General features: G+C 55.3%; 1 non-coding gene across 1 annotated transcript; it reads left to right on the top strand.

Annotated features, from left to right (window-relative positions):
• TRNAI-AAU lies at positions 1-74 on the top strand. The gene has a single exon. It is a non-coding gene; the product is annotated as a tRNA-Ile (tRNA).
• The last annotated feature ends 21,439 nt before the right edge of the window (positions 75-21,513 follow it).

Raw genomic sequence — 21,513 nt, 5'->3', positions numbered from 1 at the left:
GGCCGGCTAGCTCAGCTGGTTAGAGTGTGGTGCTAATAACGCCAAGGTCATGGGTTCAAGCCCCATGCTGGCCACTGCGGGAGGGAGAGGGTCACTTCTGCTCTTTTGGCTGACTGCTAGGGGTGGCAGAGGCCAAAACCAGGTGGGCCGGGAGCAGGCAAGAGCCCTGCTGGGCGCCGGGCAGGACGAGGCTCCGGACACCTCCTTGGTCTCCCCTCCCTGGGCTCCTTGCTCCACCTGCTGCCTGAAAGGAACTTGGGCCCGGGGAGGAGACGGGTGAGCCCGGCCAGCTGCCTTCCAGGCTCATAGGATGCCAGGCCTGAGCTGCCCGCCCGCAAAGCCAAAATCGCAGGCCTGCCGGCTCGCCCCCATTGTCCACAGAGGGTTGACCTGATGGCCCGAATTCTTGCCGGCCGCCAGCTCCACCCAAATGTACCCGACGCCGGATCTCGCTCCCCAGCCCAAGCCACAGAGGAAGGCTTAATCCTCGGCACCCCAACCTAAGGGAGAGGCTTCACACTCCGCCGGCGCAGGGTGACCTTTGGGACTTTCCTGGACACCATCCTCCCACCGCCCACAGCCAGACCCCCCAAGCCCACCCCTCCGACAGGAAGGAGCAGGAGGACCACTCCGCCCAGGGGCACCACCACTCGAAGTCAGCTTCACTTGCTTTCTCTTCTACCCCTTTCCTCCCAAGTTATGCGCGCCTCACGGGAGCCGGCCCTGGGAAGACGCAGGCACCGCACTCTGACTGGCGCAAGCCAAACGCCCACACCGAGAGTTTAGCACGGGCTCTTGAGGCACTGGAGGAACCCCATGCAGACGCACTGATGGAGCTAAGCTTTACGGCCAAGGGCCCTACCTGTGCAGAAAGCCAACTTGCTTGTGAAAAAGACGCCTCTTCCGGCTCCCCTTCCAAACTTCCAAATGCCTCCAAATGGGAAAACACACCCACTGAAACACCCAAATGGTCCTAACGCTGGGGCCAGGCGAAAAAGAAAAGCAAGGAAAAGATTTCTAAATGGCCACCCTGCCAGAGTCGTACAGCTCCGCACGTGAAACCCGTGGGAGGGACATTACACAGAAAAGGGGAATGGAAAGCTGCCCAAATTGAGATGCTGTGGAAAGCTACAGCCCCATCGCTACTCCTACTCTGCACACTTCTTGCAACAGCTGATGAACGGCCAGGTGCTTTTCGCATCCAAGCCCACACCAGGGAAAGACCTTGAGAAGCTTCCCGTGGTTTGCCTGGTTCAGCTGGTCAGCGTGCGGCACTCATGGAGGCAAGATGGTGCAGAGGAGCCCCTGGGTGGCTGTGGGCCTGGGGAGGATGGCTTTTGATTTTTCGGCCTGACCGCTACGGGCAGCAAGGCCAAAAGTCAGATGGCCGGCTCTCCCGTCCACCACGCTCATCAGGAGCCCTTAGTCGACAGGCTCGGAGAATGCCGGCAGCATCCCCCACTACCTCTCGCATGCAAGGTGAGAGCTCTGCCGCTTGAGCTAATTCCCCGCAGCTGGCCTGACTCTCAGGCACCGGGCAAAAAAAGGCAAGGGCTCTGTGGCCTTAAGCAGAACACAGCCTAAATGGGGGGGAGGGGGGCGTGCTACCCAGAGCTGGGGAAGGGGGTCCGAGTCCCAGCCACGCTCCTCGGAACAAACACCAACGCTCCCTCCCTGGAGTGTGTCTGGGCTGAGAGTTAGCCCCTGAAACAAGCACCAAACTTCAGAAGACAGCGCAGGGATAGATCACTTGACGATTGCCTGCTCTGGCCATTGCCTCTGAAGTGCCTGGCATCGGTTACTGTCAGAACACGGGATAGTGGCCTAGATGGACCATCGGTCTCACCCAGGAGGGCCGTTCTTATCTTCACCACTTTCCTCTAACCCAAGCAAAGTCAGGAGCAGGCCCAGCTCAGCAACTCTAGCAGGGTCCCTGGCCCCTGGCCCAGCATACAGCAAAACGACCCTGCCTCCGCCAGGATAGACAGCCACCGATTCCCTCTTCCAGACCAACGCAGCCCTTCCCCGCTTTGGCTGTTTCCAAGCTGTCCATGCTAAACTCTCGGTGTGGGCGTTTGGCTTCCGCCAGTCAGAGTGCCGTGCCTGCGTCTTCCCAGGGCCGACTCCCTTTTTGACATTTCCTTTTTCTCTGGCACAGGGAGTGACCTATGTCTGGATTCTCCCTGTCTCCCATCAGGTGTTGGGATGGTGAGTGAGAACGAAAGGAGAATCCCCAGCAGGAAGATGCTGAGCAATTACAACCCACTGCCCCGCTCCTGCACTCCCTTCACCCCTAACCACTGTGCCGCGTCCTGCACCCACGTGGGGACACTGACCTGTGTGCATGGAGCAGCTGGCATTGCTGCCCGCTCCTCCCTGGGATGCTGCTCCTCCGGGCACCCCGAGGGGCTGTGGGGGCAGGGTGATAAGCGACATCATCCGAGCTCCCTGCATCCAGGTCACTTTCCGCAGCCGGGCTGCGTCAGGGGAGGGCAGAGAGCAGCAGCTTCTGATGCTCCCGTCACAGCACAGCCCAGGTGGGGAAAGTGACCAGGACGCATTGAGCACATAGTGTTGCTCCTCGCTCCCCACAACCCTCTATGGGGCCATGGACGAGCATTGGGGGCAGGAGAGCAGTGAGCACCTTTGCACTGGCACATGGTGCCCTTTGACCTCTGGAGCCCTGGGCGGCTGCCGGGGGGGCCCACCCCTAAGGCCGGCCTGGCTCCCCAGCATGAACAGCAGAGACACAGGGAGACTGGCCACCCACTGAGCAGTGGTAGCCTGGGCGGCTCGTAATGGAATCTCAGGGGGCTCAGCCTCCCCAAACCTTGCGTCGCCAAGGGGGCAGTGGGGCCCATGACTAGGGGCCCTGGCCAAATTGGGCCCCCCTGGAAAAGTCTCCCCCATGTTGGCCCCAGGGCTGGAGGAGCTCCCACTCCCTGCTACGGCCCGGGGGCTGCAGCAGGGGCACAGAGCTTCTCTGGTCTCGGGGCCGCAGCAGGGCAGGGGCAAAGGAGTGATAGGGCGGGGCCAATGGGGGAAGGGGTGGAACAGAGGTGACAGTGGATGGGGCTGTGTGTGGAAGGGGGCAGAGCCACAGACAGTAATGGGGGGTCATGGTTCCAGTTCTGGGGCCCCTGCTCTTGTTCTCCCTTTCTCCGGGCTTTGGCATCACTAGCCCCTGCTTAGCCAGTAGGGTTCAGTGGTCCCCAAAATGTGGGGCATGACTCCTAGGGGGACACAGATGAAGTTTCATGGGGGCACCTCAGGGCCCGAGCCAGCCCCCATGGAGGGCAGGGAGATAACACCACTCAGCCCCACCTCTTCCCCAGCTCTTCCCCAACCCCACCCTCAGCCTGGGCCCCTGACTCCCATCCTGGCCTTGACCCCCTTACCCCTGTTTGCACCCCCCTCCCCAGCAAGCAACAGCCCCACTCCCAGCCCCTGTTTTTGACAATGGCTTCCGAGGGGCCACAACCATGGATGTCCTCAATCACATCTATGCAGTCCAATAAAAGCTATTCCTCACCCACCCATCCCTCCATCAGGACGGACTAGGTATGTTCTGCTGCCCTTCACTCATGCAGGAAGGATAATAACATTTCATTCCACTCAATCCTAAAGTGATTTGTAACCCACCACCGGCCAAAACTGCTCATTTTGTGGAAGCAGCCCCATCATGCTGCATAGCTAGGCAGAGTAGGTGTGTCTGTGCAAACACAGTTTGTTCCTAAAGTCTTTCCCCCAGTTCATTCAGCCCCTGCTTATGCTTAGTATTTAAAAACTCCATATTGGCCCTATCACTGCCGACCTTAGATTTCTCCTCCTGTCCCTGTTTTTGCTAGTTCAGGTGAGGTGGCTGAGTGGTTAAGGTGAAGGACTGCTAATCTATTGTGCTCTGCATGCATGGGTTCAAATCCCTTTCTCATAGGATGTGTTTAGTCTTCAGACCTTCTTTATTTATAGACAACCATCTACCCCTTTGGTACAATGACAGATCAAACTAAAACCTTCTCAGAAACTCAGACCCTCCTTGCTTTAAATAAAATGTCTAAATCCCAGATTTTTAAAGAAATTCTCTAGTCCCATATTTCTTAGTTTTTATCTCAAAAGGTAACATCCTCATCATCTCCCCCAAACACCCCAGGACCTCCCCAAATTATTAAAATACCCTCAACCCGAGCAAGGCTACAACCGTGAACCAGAGCTAGTGTCTAGGCCAAGCTGTTCTGAAGGAGGCAACTCAAACATTTTCTCCCTGTTTCCCTTGGCAAAGTCTGACTGAGAAAACAAAATTCCCCAAACTGAAAATTTTCTGCTGAGAACCCAATACTAGTCTGTTTGGAGACTGGTTTGAAAGTATTATTGTTATTATTCGCTTCTGATTTCTGAATCAGTTCAGTCCAGTCTTTGTCCTCCCGATATGTTTCCAGATGTTGAGTTGTGGGGGAGAGAGGCCAAGTCATGATGTCTCTACCCTTCTTTCATAGTTTCTTCCAACTTGCTAGGAAGCTCCTTTGCTACGATATGAGTCAAGCAATGTCCATTTTCGCTGTGCTATCTCGGAGAAGTCTGCATTGTACACAGTTCCTGGGATAGTCCTTGGGAGTGTGGATACCTTCAATGGGCCAGCAGCGAGTCTGGCTCCTCCCTTGTCACACCTGAAAGGCTGGTGGAGGGCATTTTGAAACCTCATATCTCAGTAACGCACACAGAGCAAAACTTCATAACTTCCCAACCAATGCGAGCACACACAATCCAACAAGATATTAATGTTCAACAGATCAAGACTTTTGAAATGATACCTCACCAGGCAGACTTTGTACAAACCATGTCATCATTATATGAGAGTGGTGAATATGGGGCTTCCAGGTGCTGCTTTGAGCACAGTGTGCCACACCTGGGTTTACACTGCAATGGAGACGTACCTTAGAGTCCATCTCTCCTGGGAAAAAGATGGCAGCAGGGCTGGCCTGGGTCATCTGACTTGGGCTCATGGAGCTAAAGCTGAGGGTCTAAAATCTGTGGTGCAGATATTTGTGTTCACGCTGAAGCCTGGGTTCAGAAACCCTCACTCCTCATGGGGCCTCAGAGGTTGGGCTCAAGCCCATTTGTCTGCACTGTAATTTTATAGTCTTGCAGCCCAAGCCCCGTTACCCTGAGTCAGCTGACCCGGGCTTTGCGACAGGTGCCCTGGGTGTGTTAATCACAGTGTAGACAACATTAGGCTACGTCTCCAGTGCAATGAAACACCCTCGGCTGGCCCGTGTCGGATTAATCAGGGCCATGCAGCTTGGTCTGGAGTAAAGTTGCAGTGCCCGTGTCTGGGCTCAGGCTCAGTCCCCTGCTCTAGGAGCCCAGAAGGTTTGGAGGGAGTTTAGTGAGTGGAAATGGTAAAACCGCAGGGAAGTATTACCATGGACTTGACGGCATTTCTCCTTTGTTCTGTCTGCTCTGAGGCAGGGACAAAAACACATCCTGCTGCATTCGTTATTTCATAGGGTGGTTTAGGATTTTCATTCTCAGACACTGGGCACAAAGCAGGACTCAACCCTCGGCATAAACTAAATGAGCTGCCCACAGATTCTGGCAGCTGCAAAGAGCCATTTGGTGGGAGAGCTCAGAGAGCCCCTGTCCCAGAGAGAGGGGGTCATCTGTGAGGGACTGGACCACTGACCTATCAGCCCCTAACTCCCAAACATTCATAATTCTATTATCAGTGCCTGTGAGTGTAATTTAAACCATAAGAAAAACCACACTGGGCTAGACCAAAGGTCCATCTCACTCTGAATCTTGTTTTCTGACAGTAGCCAATGCCAGGTGCCCCAAAAGCATCTCAACAAGGCACCACTGGGAGTTGAACCCAGGATCTCCTGGTTTATTAAACAAGGGCTTTAGCCAGCTAAGAAAAGCAAAAGTGAATCTTGCCTTAATGGGCCACTGACAAAAGCATCCCAGACAGAAAAGCAATAGGCTAAGAAGAAACCTAGCAGCTGTTGAAGTAGCTGAGCTGGGCGAGACTAAAGGTCTGTGGTTCAATCCCAAGCTTTGGGCGGGGGGGGCTCTTCTTTCCCCCTTTGTGCAAGGGTGGGCTGTTTTTTGAAAGTGCAGCAGTTCCTTTGACTGCCACAAATCCCTCATTTCAGGGTATGCAGCAGGAAAAGGCAGCATGGGCTTCTTCACCGAGTTGGCCCACCTGACCTTTCATTCTTCTCTTGCGCTTTGTCAGCAAGGGGAAGAAAAAGAAGCTCCCCTTCAAGCAAGGTTCAGAAGGGGGACGTAAGGATGACTTCCTGAGCACCGGCTCCAGTCCTCTGCTCTACCAGCTGACCTATCAAAGGGCTGCCATCACTCGCTCTGTTTCCCCATCGGTGTGTGCTAGGGCAAGCACCAGCCAAGTTGATAGAGTTTCTGTAGTGTCGTGGTTATCACATTTGCCTAATACACAAAAGGTCCCTGGATCAAAACCAGGCAGAAACATACTGGCTTCCCTTTCTCAGGTCCTCTTGCTGTTCAGGAAGGCACTTCTTCTCCTATTGGCCTGTCCCTGGGATAACTCCAACCCCTGCATGACAGAGGGTGCTGACATCAGTGGAGAAAGCTATTAGTATAAAATATCTGATTTGGGGTCCATAGGAATGGAGCAACTCCTTTCATTGTCCAACAGGTACATTCCTAGGGGTTAAAGCAAAGAAACAGTGAAAGTATATGGCAATAAAGATTGTTTTCTGTGTGTCTAAAGGCAAGGCATTGGTCCCTGGGAAGGGAGGTGGAAGGATGCAATATCTTATACTGAGATGTGCCAACTTCTCATAAACTCAAGGTTGGCTCTGTGGGAAGAACGTCTCCCTACAGAAGAGACTAACACAATAGGAACAGGGATTCTTTGTTCAATCTGCAACTCTGAATAAGACACAATTATTTAGTTCTTAGCTCCAACACCTGGCAATTTGCTGACCAGGCCTATCTTAACAAGCAAGGCTTTCTCTTACAGTAATGCCAAAATTCTTGATTCAGGTTTGTAGCAGTGATGGAATAAACTGCAGGTTCAAATCAAGTCTCTGGAGTCCATCCACAGCTGGGATGGGTCATTCAGTCCTTTGTACAGAGCTTCAGTTTGTAGCAAAGTCCCTCCAGAGGTATGAAGCAGGATTGAAGACAAGATGGAGATGAGGCATCAGCCTTTTATAGTCTCTTGCCATGTGGTCTTTGCTTTCTTTGTCCCAAGGACAGTCTATCCAGCATGTGGCATAGAAAAACCTTAGAGTTCTGTGTATAGGCAGGTCCCTGCATACTTTGCTGAGGCACAAGGTGTATCTGCCTTCTCTCAATGGGTCGACTGTATAGCTGATGGTCCTTAATGGGCCATCAAGCAGGCTAGGCAGAACTGACACCAACTGGTCTGGGATGATTCCCGGAAGCATAACACAAGTTTGAAATACGGACAGCATAGAGCCAATATTCATAATGTCAACTACAAAAATGATACATATCTAGAGATAGCATCATTATATTCAGCCAATCACAACCTCTCCATAGACCCCTTACATGACAACCTTTCTACCATATTGGCTGCAAATATAGAACAGTGGTCGCAACGGTGATCTATACAGTTATAGATTATGTCAATAACGTCACAGGAGGTGACACGGCATCAGTGAGACTGATACTGGAATACTGCCTCCAGTTTTGGTGTCCTCATTTGAAAAAGATGTTGTGAAATTGTCAGCAAAGAGCCACCAAATGTTCTGAAGGCTGGAGAAAAATGCCTTCTAGTGAGCTATTGAACGAGCTCAATCTGTTTAGTTTATCAAAAGAAGATTGAAAGGTGACTTCATTGAAGTGTTGAAGGGCCTTAATGAAGATAAAATATTGGGTATTAAAGGGCTCTTTAATTGAGCAGAGAAAGGCATAACAGGACCCAGGGACTGCAAGGTGAAAAGAGACAAATTCATATTATAAATAAGGCACAAAAATTCAACAGCAAGGATGTTTCACCACAGAAACAAGCTACCAAGGAAAGTGCTGGATTCACCATTTCCTGATGTCATTTAATGAAGACTAGATGCCTTTCTAGAATGTGTTTGCCACAAAAGTAGCTATTATGTCATACAGGAGGCCTGTGATATGCAGTGGGTCAGATTAGATGCTCTAATGGTCTCTTCTGGACATAAAGTCAACTAATTTCTGAAAAAGTGAGTGTAGCAATGGGAGCAGCATCTGATGTTTTCCTGTCTATCCGGCTTGCTGCCTAGAACGAATGCTCCTTGAGTGGGGTGATCCACAGGGAGTAGCTCAAACCTCCAAAGTGCCTGGCCAGGGGCAGGACATTAGCACAGCAAGGGAGGGGTGTGGCAGTGACATCACAAAGGCCTTTTGCAGGACCTCAGACTATTGGTCAAAGGTGGTGGGGAGGTGGTGACCTCACAGAGAGATGCTGACATCAGCCAGGCAGGAGAGGGGCGAGGGGCCAGGGAAACCTCAGAGACCCCTGTGGCTTTGCTTCAGCAAGTCTCCTTCTCCAGGTCTCTCTTTGACGACTGAGAGAATATTCGGGTTCATGGATGTGAGTGCCAGGAGGAACCTCTTTCAAGTTTTCTCCTTCCCTTTTCCTGATTTTACTAGAAAACAGCCATCCCTGTTTAGAAGGTAAGAGCCTCCTCTAGGTTTGAAACCTGTTCAGTCTGATCCATCTGGTGACAGTTGAAATCTAGGCATGGAAAACACGAGTTTAAGGAGGCAGAATTTTATTCTGCACCTGGGATTTTGTCCCTTATAATCCCTGGGAACATTACGGTTTGTCCTTTGTGTTTCACCTTTTCCTCCATCCATCCCTTCCTCCTTCCTCTTCATCTCTTGCTTCTTTTGTCCTTTCACCTGTTCCCAGGGCTGGCTCTAGGTTTTTTGCCGCCCCAAGCAAAAAAAATTTGGCTGGCCCCCTTGTTTCCCCAGCCCTGAGCTCCCCCCCCCCCGGCCTACCAGTGCCTCCCTGCCACCCCAGCACTGGTCTCTCTCTTCCCCCACACCTGCTGCCGCTCCAGCACTGGGCTCCCCCCGAAACGTGGGATCTGCTACCAGCACACGGCAGCCAAACCCTGGCCCAGCTGCGACTCTGTCCCCGTGCGGGTGGAGCTGCTGGGTGGCGCGGAGCGGGAATACTTCCAGGTGGCAGTGCGGCTGTGGGGTGGTGTGGAGCGGAGTATTTCCAGGTGGCAGTGCGGCTGCGGGGCGGCGTGGAGCGGGAGTACTTCCAGGTGGCAGTGCGGCTGCGGGGCGGTGCGGAGAACACAGCCCCCTCCCTGGGCTTCGCGGCACTGCTGGTGGCCGAGGTGGATCAGCTCGTTCTCACTGCCCTCACCCCCGACATGCTGGTGGCCGAGGACCTGGAGAGCCCCCCGGACCTGCTGCTCTTCAGCCTCACGGTGCCCTGGCCCAGCCCCGGCGGGCAGGAAGGCGAGGATCTCCGGCTGCAGGGCTACCTGCTCAGCACTGACGAGCCCAGGCGGCCGCTTACCTCCTCACACACTCTGGGAGCCCCTCTCGCCGCTGCTGCAGCCCGGGCTCAGCTCCAGGGGACCCCGCTTCCCTCCCTCCCCAGCTCCTCACACACTCTGGGAGCCCCTCTCACCGCAGCCCGGGCTCGGCTCCAGGGGAGCCCGCTTCCCTCTCTCCCCAGCTCCTCACACACTCTGGGCAGGGCCACCCAGAGGATTCAGGGGGCCTGGGGCAAAGCAATTTTGGGGGCCCCTTCCATAAAAAAAAGTTGCAATACTATAGTAACATGTATTTGGAAATGTAAAAAATAACTAGTGAAATACATTCAAAAATTAATTTGTAATAATTTGAAAATACACTAAATACATGATTTAAAAACATTAAATGCTTTACTGGTATGTCTACATTTGAAATTACATAATAGGCTGTTGCTGGGTGATGGTGATGGTTGGTGCCAATGGGCTGTTGCTGCCTGGGAGTGGTGCTGCTCTTGTCCAGGGCTGGGTGGGGAGCTGGGCTCTGGGTTGGGGGGTGCACAGCTCACAGGGGCTGGGCTCAGGACTGTGGGGAGCTGGAATCAGGGGATGTCCAGCTCACAGGGGCTGGGCTCGGAGCTGGGGGTCAGGGCTCCGGGGGATGGGGTCGGGGGGTGCCTGGCTCAGAGGGGCTGGGCTCAGAGCTGGGGGTCAGGGCTGTGGGGAGGATGGGGCTGGGGTTGGCTGGGTGCCCGGCTCAGAGGGGCTGGGCTCGGAGCTGGGGGTCAGGGCTGGGGGGGATGGGGTCGGTGGGTGCCCGGCTCAGAGGGGTTGGGCTCGGAGCTGGGGGTCAGGGCTGTGGGGAGGATGGGGATGGGGTTGGGGGGGTGCCTGGCTCAGAGGGGCTGGGCTCGGAGCTGGGGGTCAGGGCTGTGGGGAGGATGGGGATGGGGTTGGGGGGTGCCTGGCTCAGAGGGGCTGGGCTTGGAGCTGGGGGTCAGGGCTGGGGGGGATGGGGTCGGTGGGTGCCCGGCTCAGAGGGGCTGGGCTTGGAGCTGGGGGTCGGGGCTGAGGGGGATGGGGTCAGGGGGTGCCCGGCCCCAGCCCCTTACCACGCCGCTTACCCTCTTTCCCCGACAGCACTGCAGCAGCCTGGTGTCTCCAGCGGGGCCTGACCTCCCGCCGCTCAGCTGCAGCTCGCAGCCCCGCCCCCACCAGCTGAGACACCGGGGGATGGGCGAAGACGGAGGCGGGGGGAGCCTCCGACATACTCATGAGGGCCCCTGCGGGGCCCGGGGAAAATTTACCCACTTGCCCCCTCTGGGTGGCCCCGACCCTGGGAGCCCTTCTCGCCGCCGCAGCCTGGGCTCGGCTCCAGTGGACCCTGGCTCCCTCCCTCCCTCCCCATCTCCTCACACACTCCAGGAGCCCCTTTCGCTGCTGCCGCAGCCCGGGGTTGGCTCCAGGGGACCCCGCTTCCCTCCCTCCCCAGCCCCGGCTGTGGTGGCGGTGAGAGGGGCTCCCGGAGCATGTGAGGAGCCCGGGAGGGAGGGAGGCGGGGTCCCTGGAGCTGAGCCCGGGCTGAGGCGGCGGTAAGAGGGGCTCCCGGAGCATGTGAGGAGACAGGGAGGGAGGAGGAGCCAAGCCTGGGCTGAGGCAGCAGTGAGAGGGGTTCCCGGAGCGTGTGAGGAGATGGGGAGGGAGGAGGAGCCGAGCCTGGGCTGAGGCGGCAGTGAGAGGGGCTCCCGGAGCGTGTGAGGAGCCAGGGAAGGAGGGGGAGCCGAGCCTGGGCTGAGGCGGCGGTGAGAGGGGCTCCCGGAGCGTGTGAGGAGATGGGGAGGGAGGAGGAGCCGAGCCTGGGCTGAGGCGGCGGTGAGAGGGGCTCCCGGAGCGTGTGAGGAGACAGGGAGGGAGGAGGAGCCGAGCCTGGGCTGAGGCGGCGGTGAGAGGGGCTCCCGGAGCGTGTGAGGAGCCCGGGAGGGAGGAGGAGCCGAGCCTGGGCTGAGGCGGCGGTGAGAGGGGCTCCCGGAGTGTGTGAGGAGCCAGGGAAGGAGTGGGAGCCGAGCCTGGGCTGAGGCGGTGGTGAGAGGGGCTCCCGGAGCGTGTGAGGAGCCCGGGAGGGAGGAGGAGCCGAGCCTGGGCTGAGGCGACGGTGAGAGGGGCTCCCGGAGTGTGTGAGGAGCCAGGGAAGGAGTGGGAGCCGAGCCTGGGCTGAGGCGGTGGCGAGAGGGGCTTCCGGAATGTGTGAGGGAAGGAAGTGGGGCCCATGATGCAGGGAGGAAGGCGAGGTCCTGCTGCCGCTGCCACTCCGGGCGCGCCACATTTCCCTGCCAGAGTGGGCTGGGCAGGGCGTTGCTGGGCTGGGCAGGGGGCGTGGATCCTGGCTCGGGCGAGTGGCTGCTCCAGGGCTGGCTCCGGGCAATGCCGCCCCAAGCAAAAAAATAAAAAATAAAAATAAAAAAGGGGGGGCGGAGTGTAGCCCCTTAGAAAGTGCCGCCCCAAGCACATGCTTGGAGGGCTGGTGCCTAGAGCCGGCCTTGCTGATAGCTTTGGATCCAAAAGCAAGCCCGAAAGCCTGTATGAATGCAAATTACCTAGCTGATGGTGGAAGGAGAGATCTGCCCATAAGTAGCAGCATAAAGGAGCTGCAAATAATGAATACATCTGGTCAGCAAACAAGCTACTGGAAGATTCAGATTGTGGCCCTCCAGGAAAGGGAGGTGAAAAAACAAGTCAAGCCTGAAAATAAGGGGGACAGGTTAACCCTAAGGGGTGTGTGTGTGTGTGTGTACAGTGCTAAAGCTAAATCTAAAGGTGTCTCTCACCACCTGAGAATAAACTTAAAGCTTAGTACAGCAGAGAAACTTTTGCAAACCTGGTCTGTTGTACAAGAGGGGACACTGAGGCACACCACCTCATGAATTTCATAAATGACCAGCGAGTGGGGTAATTCACTATCTGATGATAGACCACAGTAAGGACAGCCTGGAGGTAATTATTCTGTTTTTTCTGCAATTAGCAAGGACATTTGTAAAAGGAAGTGGTATTATTATTAAGCACTAATCTGTCCCCACCAACGGGGGGTAGGGGTGGAAATTGTTTATTTTGTTTTTCAGACACTCTACAAGCAAGCTGGCACCAGCAAAAGAATAACCCATAATACCATGAATCTATGTTTTGTGTTGTTTGTCTTGTTGTTAGCATTGTTGTGTTTCAATGAACAGAAAAAACTCATGACATGAGTGGGGATGGCTTCAAAAGGTTGACCTGGGGGAAGATATGTATGGAAATTCAAAATGCTCGACAAGGAGGCCAGCACCTGTGTAATAGCTACCGTGGTATCTGGAAGTGAATCAGCAGCTAAGGTGGGCCCCACAAGCCGTATGGGAATAATGAGAAGGGGATTTGCTTGCTGGGAATCAATGGAGGGGTGTGTAAAATGGTGTAAATCCAGAGAAGATGTTTGAATGTGCCCCTTCCTGATGGCCATGGAGGAACACACCCAATGGCCCATGGCAAGGGGTGGACAATTGGGTGTACTGTGTATGAGGTGTTTTGCTGGAAATGTACATATTACTGGGGGCACAATTACACCAGCCCCTAACCAAATTCCACACTACACACTGCTCTCTGGGCTTTGGTGCACAGATAGACCTGTGAATCTTACTGCTGTGAATAATCGAACCAGGGCATATGGCCTGATTCCACACCACGTGGTTAAGTTGGTTTGGACAATAACCCATTTCTCTGTGGACATTCAATGGACTTATGATATGAACAAAAGCACGAAAACCTGCAGCGGCAGCGTATTGCAGCTGCCAGCAACTGGGCATGTTAAGAGCTTGACCCCGTCGAAGGAGGAGAGAAGGTGTTTTGGTGGTGGCCGGGATGTTGGACCATGCGGCAGTGCTCAGGTCTCTCGGTGTTGCTGTGGATTGTTACAGCGGCTGGTGTATTGCTAAGTATACTTGTGTTACGTTGCCTATGGAAATAACCGAGAAGTAATGGAGTAAGCCCCTCCCCCCTGTACTAGACAACTTGGACCCAACCTTCCCAGGCCCACTATAGTGAGAAGTCTGGAACACTAATTGGAACAGGTGTGGCACGCCCGTACGAGAGAAGGTGCAGGGCACTGCACTACGCACAGGGCATTGGGACAAATGGAATATCAACACCTTCCACCTTGATGCCTGGCCCTATCAGGAAATGTGTCACCATATGTCCTATGTTTTGCTAAGGGGGTGAATGGGAACAGGGACACAGGCAAGGCTCTGTGGCATCAGGGCTGGGATGAGGACACTGAGGAAGGAAACTGGAATCATTGCTTGCTGGAAGTTCAATCCAATAAACATCTCATTGTTTGCACCTTGGGTTATTGCTGCTCTGTGTGTACACAAGAAGGACCTGGTAATGGGAGGGTGAAGGGATAAACCCTCTAACACTAACTAACATCTAACACATTTCAACCTCTTCTTTTCACACCATTGCTCATTCTCAGGGGCTGCTTTGTCTCCAGACAGATCCATTCTCTTTCACAACAGCCTTGCTCTTTCCCTCTGTTTCCCTCACTGAGGTGTTGGAGTAAACACTCCCCTTCCCTCTAGTCTCAGACAAACACTAGTATTAACTGTTTGCTACTGATGGGTTTAGAAAGCATTTCTCAAGATGCCATTTCTGGGGGATTTTTCCCAAGATCCAGTATTTTGTGTTCAAACATCTCCCAGTTTCCTTGGGGAAAATAAGGCCAAGGTTTTCTTGCAGTATACAGGAAGAAGGCAGATTTTCACCCCAGATGGGACTTGAACCCACAATCTCTGCCTTAGAAAGCCATTGCCTTATCCATTAGGCCACTGATGGAAGAATAGAAATTCCATCTCCTAAATGCATATTTCTCATATTAACTTGGACGCCAAATACCCTCTTTCTGCACCTTACAGAAATGTCTGCATCCCCTGGCAGTGAGGCTACTGGGGAGGTTGCTTACAGAGCTGAGCACCACCTTTCTGCCAGCCATCTTTAGAGAAGAAGGCTCTTTCCCCTGACAGCCACACACACAGCGCTGCCTAGCATCCCGAGAGCCTCCCTCGTGTTCTCCCGCAGCAGCCGCCTGCCGGTGTGGGTGGGAAAAGGGGACCAGGAAGCACTGCAGCCTCATTCCAGGACAGAAGAAGCAAAGAATCCTGTGGCACCTTATAGACTAACAGACGTTTTGCAGCAGTTAGTCTATAAGGTGCCACAGGATTCTTTGCTTCTTCTACAGAACCAGACTAACACGGCTACCCCTCTGATACGTGATTCCAGGACAGGAGGCCCTCGCACTGCCCAGGCCTGCCTCTTGCCTTCAGCCCAGGCAGCCAGAGGTGCCGGGGAGCTCCCTGGCAGGCCGCCGCCTCAGCCACCTCTTGCCTCATGGCCCAGGCTCCTGGTGCTCTGCTGGTCACCGCCTCGCTTGAAGGCCCCGAGGGAAAGGAAACAAGCACATCTTTAGCAGAGGATGGTTTTGATCCATCAATTGCTGGGTTATGGGCCCAGCACGCTACTGCTGCACCACTCTGCTGGATTTTTGCAAGTAACAGCCAGCACCCAGCCTCCAGCCTCCACACTACACCTGGTGAGCACGAGCACTGGCAGGCAGGTGCGCAGTCTGCTAGGCAGCAGCCTTGGTAACAGCAGTTTTGTATTCATGTGTCTCTGTGGTGCAATGGGTGAGTGTGTTTGTCTGTTAACCCCCAGTGGGCGCTACCCTTAGCTGCAGGCTGCGGTCTCAGGGGTCAGGGGAATTGATAGTTTGCTGCTAAGAAGGGAGCCAGTGCAGCCCTCTGGTGCTCTGCTCCGAGCATCTGCCTAGCCCAGGCTGTCCGCTGGCCTTAGGTGCTTCCCCCTCCATGCTCTGGAGCAGGGGGTCTCATCACAATATTTTTGGTGGCCTCAGAGTGTGGCCATGCCTGCAGATGTGTTTCCTGGAGCCCCCGGCAGGCTGGGTGGTACATGACGCCGATCCCCTGCTGGTAGCACCAGCAAAAACCAGTGCATCTGCCTGCCAGCACTAGAGCTCGCAAGGTGCTAGTGTGGATGCTGGAGACTGGGTGCTGGGGACTGTGAGTGAGAAGCCAGCAGAGTGGTGCAGCAGACGTGTGCTAGGCCTGTAACCCAGAGCTTGATAGATCAAAACCACCCTCTGCTTTGCCTGTGCTCAGGGCCGGCTTTAGGAAGTGCGGGGCCCAATTCGAACAGTTTCGACAGGGCCCTGGCACGTAGGCGGCGAGTTCTATGGGCCCGTGGGGCCCAGGATCCACCAATAATCCTGAAGCTGGGCCCAGCTCCACCAATGTTTGGGCCCCAGGCCCTGTGCTCCGGGGGTCCCCGCGTCGCACTGCCGGGCGCTCTCACCGCAGCGGCAGCTCCCGGGAGAGGCCCCAGCAGCGACTGGGCTCACAGCCCATTGGCCGGGAACCCCAGCCAATGGGAGCTGCCGGGGGCGGTGCCGGAGCTGCCTGGCCACGCCTCCACAGCAGGGAGGGGGAGCGAGCCACCGGCAGTGGCTGAGCCCTGGGCAGAGCAGCAGCAGGGTCTGTGCCTGTCAGACAGACTCAGCCGGTGAGCTGTGGGGGCAGCCAGACACAGAGACGCAGCCAGGGAGCGGGGGTTGGTGGGGACAAACAGACACAGCTGGGGTTTGTGGGACAGACAGACACAAGGACACAGCCAGGGGGTTGTGGGACAGACACACACAGCGGGGTGGGGTGGGGGCAGCCAGACACACGGACACAGCCAGGGGGTTGTGGGACAGACAGACACAAGGACACAGCTGGGGGTTGTGGGACAGACAGACACAAGGACACAGCCGGGGGGTTGTGAGACAGACAAACACAAGGACACAGCTGGGGGGGTTATGGGACAGACAGACACAGCCGGGGGTGGTGGGGGCAGCCAGACACACGGACACAGCCGGGGGGATGTGGGACAGACAGACACAAGGACACAGCCAGCGGTGTGGTGGGGACAGACAGACAGACACAGCCGGGGGTGGTGGGGACAGACAGACACAAGGACACAGCCGGGGGGGGGGGTTGGTGGGGACAAACAGACACGGCTGGGGGGTTCTGGGACAGACACACACAGCTGGGGGCAGTGGGGGCAGCCAGACACACGGACACAGCCAGGGGGTTGTGGGACAGACACACACAGCCGGGGGTGGTGGCAGACAGACAGACAGACACAGCCTGGGGTTGTGAGACAGACAGACACAAGCACACAGCCAGGGGGTTGTGGGGGCAGACAGACAGACACAGCTGGGGGTGGTGGGGGCAGACAGACAGACACAGCCGGGGGTTGTGGGACAGACAGACACAAGGACACAGCCAGGGGGTTGTGGGACAGACACACACCAGGACACAGCTGGGGGGTTGTGGGGACAGACAGATGGAGCCGTGGGCGGGGAAAAGAGCAGCAATGGGCACCCCGGGGCTGGTATAAAATACACAGGATGGGGGGGGGGCTTCCTGAGGGGACTATAGCAACACCCCCCGCAGAGCAGACCCAGGTTGCAGCTGGCTCCGCCCATCACAGCCCCCTGCCCCACAGAGACCCACACAACCCTCTGTCCCCTCGAGAGACTCCCAATGACCCCTGTGTCCCGGTCACTCCTCTCCAGAGAGCCCTCCCCTTTGTGCCAGCCCACTCCCCTCCCCCACTGCCTCCCCTCCTCCAAAGCTCCCCTCCCTACAATCTCCCCCTTTGCCTTCCGCCCCGCAGCCCAGCCCATTCCATTGGCCGGGAGGCTCCCAGTCTATTGGCTATCAGGGCCCATGAGAGCTGCACCTGAGGCAGGGTGCCTGCTTGCAGTGCAGACCTGCCTGGCTGTGCCTCCACAGCAGAGGGAGGAGGAGCCACAGGTGAGCAAGCCCTGGCCATCATCATCATCACAGGCCCAGTAATTCTCTGGATATTTAATTTCACTGAGGCAAAATGTGTGCAATTTTATGGGTTGAATGATTGAATGACATAATACCCACCTGCCCGCATTGTCCATCACTAAGTCCAGTAATTTTGTCAAGTGTTTGTTGCACAACATGGTGGTGCCTACCCCTACCTTGTGCTTCAGGGGGTGATGGGGTCCAGGGCAGCCTGTTATAGCCTGTTACAGAACTACCTGATTAGTAATTGGATATGTTGGCTGGCATCTTTTTTTACGTGTTCGCTCCCCCTGATGTTAGAACCTGGCTACACCACTGGGGAGGGGAGCTTCCTAGACCTGTGCAGCTGGGGCTTGGGTGAATTTTGTGATACTCTGCCCCTCCCCAGCTACCACCCTGCAGTCCCCACTCCTGCACCATGCTGGGCAAGGGGCAGCCCCATCCCCAGTGAGGCTATGGTGAGGGGTGGCAGCAGGGGAGGTGACATGTGATGGCAACCTCCCCCCTCGGTACCCACCATAGGGGAGGCGAGTGGGCTTTCTGGACCTGAGAGGGACCCTAGGAGCATGTGCAGTGAACTGCGGGGGAGAGGAGGGGTCCCTCCCCTGGAGCTTGCTGCTGCCAGGGAGGGTGGAGGGGAGTCCTCTTTGACCCTAGCCCTGGGGCAGCCTTTCTGCACCCCAAGTTCCTTATCCCCAGCCCTGCCCCAGAGTCCTCACCTGACAGGAAAAACCCGCAACTTAAATTTGGTGGTCAGTTTAGAGTATCATAGAATATCAGGGTTGGAAGGGGCCTCAGGAGGTCATAAGGTCCAACCTCATGCTCAAAGCAGGACCAATTCCCAGCTAAATCATCCCAGCCAGGGCTTTGTCAAGCCGGGCCTTAAAAACTTCTAAGGAAGGAGATTCCACCACCTCCCTAGGTAACCCATTCCAGTGTTTCACCACCCTCCTAGTGAAAAAGTTTTTCTTAATATCCAACCTAAACCTCCCCCACTGCAACTTGAGATCATTACTCCTTCTTCTGTCCTCTGCTACCACTGAGAACAGTCTAGATCCATCCTCTTTGTAACCCCCTATCAGGTAGTTGAAAGCAGCTATTAAATCCTCCCTCATTCTTCTCTTCTGCAGACTAAACCATCCCAGTTCCCTCAGCCTCTCCTCAGAAGTCATGTGCTCCAGCCCCCTAATCATTTTTGTTGGCCTCCACTGGATTTTCCAATTTTTCCACATCCTTCTTGCAATGTGGGGCCCATTACTGCACATAGTTCTCTAGATGAGGCCTCACCAATGTTGAATAGAGGAGAATGATCATGTCCCTCGATCTGCTGGCAATGCCCCTACTTATACAGCCCAAAATGCTGTTAGCCTTCTTGACAAAGGCCAGAGGAGGGAGTGTTAGTGCCTGTGCGGAGTTCTGGGAAGTGCATGGGGTGGAAGGGGATACTGGGATGCTCTGGAACCACTCCTTCAAAGCCAGTCAGGACTCTGGGGGAGCCTCCTCTCTGAGCAGACTGTCTCCAGGGCAAGAAGCTTACACCTTCCTGGGTCTGACCTCAGAGCATTCAGCATGCCCTTCCACACCATGTACTTTCCGCAGTGAGTCCGCCCAGGCGGGGTCCTGGGGTAGCCAGAGGTCCCTGCACCCCAACTCCACAGTCAGATGTGACTCTCAGCCAGACTGTAAAACAGAAGGTTTATTAGATGACGGGAACACAGTTTAAACAGAGCTTGTTGGTACAGAAAACAGAACCCCTCTGTCAGGTCCATCTTGCGGGGTGGGCAGCCCAGAACCAAGTTCTGGGTCTCTCCCCATTTCCACAGCCAGCTCCAAACTGACACTCCCTCCTCTGGCCTCTGTGCCTCTTCCGGACAAGGAGGCCACCTGATCTCTTTGTCCCCAACACCTTCAAGTAGCATCTTGCAGGGGAAACTGAGGCACCCACACAGTATTCAGAGAAAATATTAAGAACATTCCCACTTCATCACAATAGGTGCAACAAAATATAATACCGTATATTGAAGTAGGCAAGTGCTGCTTCTGACTTTCCACTTTTAGTGTAGGGGAGTCAGGCCCAGCACCCCTGGGCTCCCTGCCGATTCACAAGGACTCTCAGCCAGCCAGTAAAGCAGAAGGTTTATTTAGACGACAGGAACACAGGTCTTGCAGGCACAGATAACAGGATCCCCCCTGTTAGGTCCATCTTGGGGCCCCGGAGCCCCACAGACCCCCTTGGGGATCAGAGCCCTCTCTCTCTGCCTCCCCTCTTTTCCCTAGCCAGCTCCAGTCTGCCCAACTTCCTCCGGCCCCTCCTCTCTGCCCAGCTTCTTTCCCGGGCCAGGAGGTCACCTGACCCCTTTGTCTCCAACACCTTTAGATGCACCTTTGCAGGGGAGGTGCTCGGGCCATCAGTTGCTAGGAGACAGAGTGTCAGGCATTTGGTTGCACCGGCCTTCTGCTTTGCTAGATACTTAGAGGCCTGCACCCAGCATTCCCAGCCCCCAGTACGAACAGTCCCACTTCGTCACACCTCTCCCCCCTTCGAGACCGAACTGAGCGGGGTCACTCCAGCCAGTGACCTGGGGAAGTTCGAACCCACCTACATTCCCATGGCTGCCCCAGGGTCCCCCCCGTTCTGGGGGAAGAGTTACTCCAGGTCATTCCAGTTTCCTGCCCCCCTGTAGGTCGGGGGGACTCGAGGGGACTTGCAGGTTGCAGGGGGGAAGCCTTATGCCACCCGTGCCTTTTCCCCACCCCAGTACCCCTGGGGTGCCCGCTGGGCTGGGGCCTTCTCCCCATGTTCCAGTCTGGGGGGCTATGATTCGGGATCTCTCGGTTCAGAGCCCCCCTTTTGACCCTGGCCCCACTCTGGACAGGCTCCTCGGGGCGGGGCAAGGGTCTTACAGCCATCTTCCCCCTGTCCCGGGCCTTCATAGAATCATAGAATCTCAGGGTTGGAAGGGACCTCAGGAGGTCATCTAGTCCAACCCCCTGCTCAAAGCAGGACCAAACCCAACTAAATCATCCCAGCCAGGGCTTTGTCAAGCCTGACCTTAAAAACCTCTAAGGAAGGAGATTCCACCACCTCCCTAAGTAACCCGTTCCAGTTCTTCACCACCCTACTAGTGAAAAAGTTTTTCCTAATATCCAACCTAAACCTCCCTCTCTGCAACTTGAGACCACTACTCCTTGTTCTGTCATCTTCTACCACTGAGGACAGTCTAGATCCATCCTGTTTGGAACCCCCTTTCAGGTAGTTGAAAGCAGCTATCAAATCCCCCCTCATTCTTCTCTTCTGCAGGCTAAACCATCCCAGTTCCCTCAGCTTCTCCTCATAAGTCATGTGTTCCAGCCCCCTAATCATTTTTGTTGCCCTCCGCTGGACTCTCTCCAATTTCTCCACATCCTTCTTGTAGTGTGGGGCCCAAAACTGGACACAGTACTCCAGATGAGGCCTCACCAGTGCTGAATAGAGGGGAATGATCACTTCCCTCGATCTGCTGGAAATGCCCCTACTTATACAACCCAAAATGCCATTAGCCTTCTTGGCAACAAGGGCACACTGTTGACTAATATTCAGCTTTTCATCCACCGTAACCCCTAGGTCCTTTTCTGCAGAACTGCTGCCCAGCCATTCGGTCCCTAGTCTGTAGCAGTGCATGGGATTCTTCCATCCTAAGTGCAGGACTCTGCACTTGTCCTTGTTGAACCTCATCATATTTCTTTTGGCCCAATCCTCTAATTTGTCTAGGTCCCTCTGTATCCTATCCCTACCCTCCAGCGTATCAACCACTCCTCCCAGTTTAGTGTCATCTGCAAACTTGCTAAGGGTGCAGTCCACATCCTTCCTCCCCCTCTGGCAGAAGTCACAGGAGCGGCAGTGCTGCCGGACATGGGTAAAGACCCCAGGCCAGTAAAAGCTCCGTAGCAGCTTCTGCTGGGTACACCAGGCTCCCTGGTGCCCTGAGGGGGGAATGTCATGGGCCTGGCACAGCAGCTGGTGGCGATACTCCTGGGGTACCACCAGCTGCCTCCTGATCCCCCCGACTCCATTTTCTCCGGGGGAGCCCATTCTCGGTACAGGAACCCCTTCTCCCACAGGAACCTTTTCTGGCCACCTCGCC

The sequence above is a fragment of the Mauremys mutica genome, unplaced genomic scaffold (assembly GCF_020497125.1).
Source record: "Mauremys mutica isolate MM-2020 ecotype Southern unplaced genomic scaffold, ASM2049712v1 Super-Scaffold_100095, whole genome shotgun sequence".
Taxonomy (NCBI): Eukaryota; Metazoa; Chordata; order Testudines; family Geoemydidae; genus Mauremys; species Mauremys mutica.
Note: the sequence above shows the minus strand (reverse complement) of the source record. Positions and strands in the feature narration are given on the sequence as shown.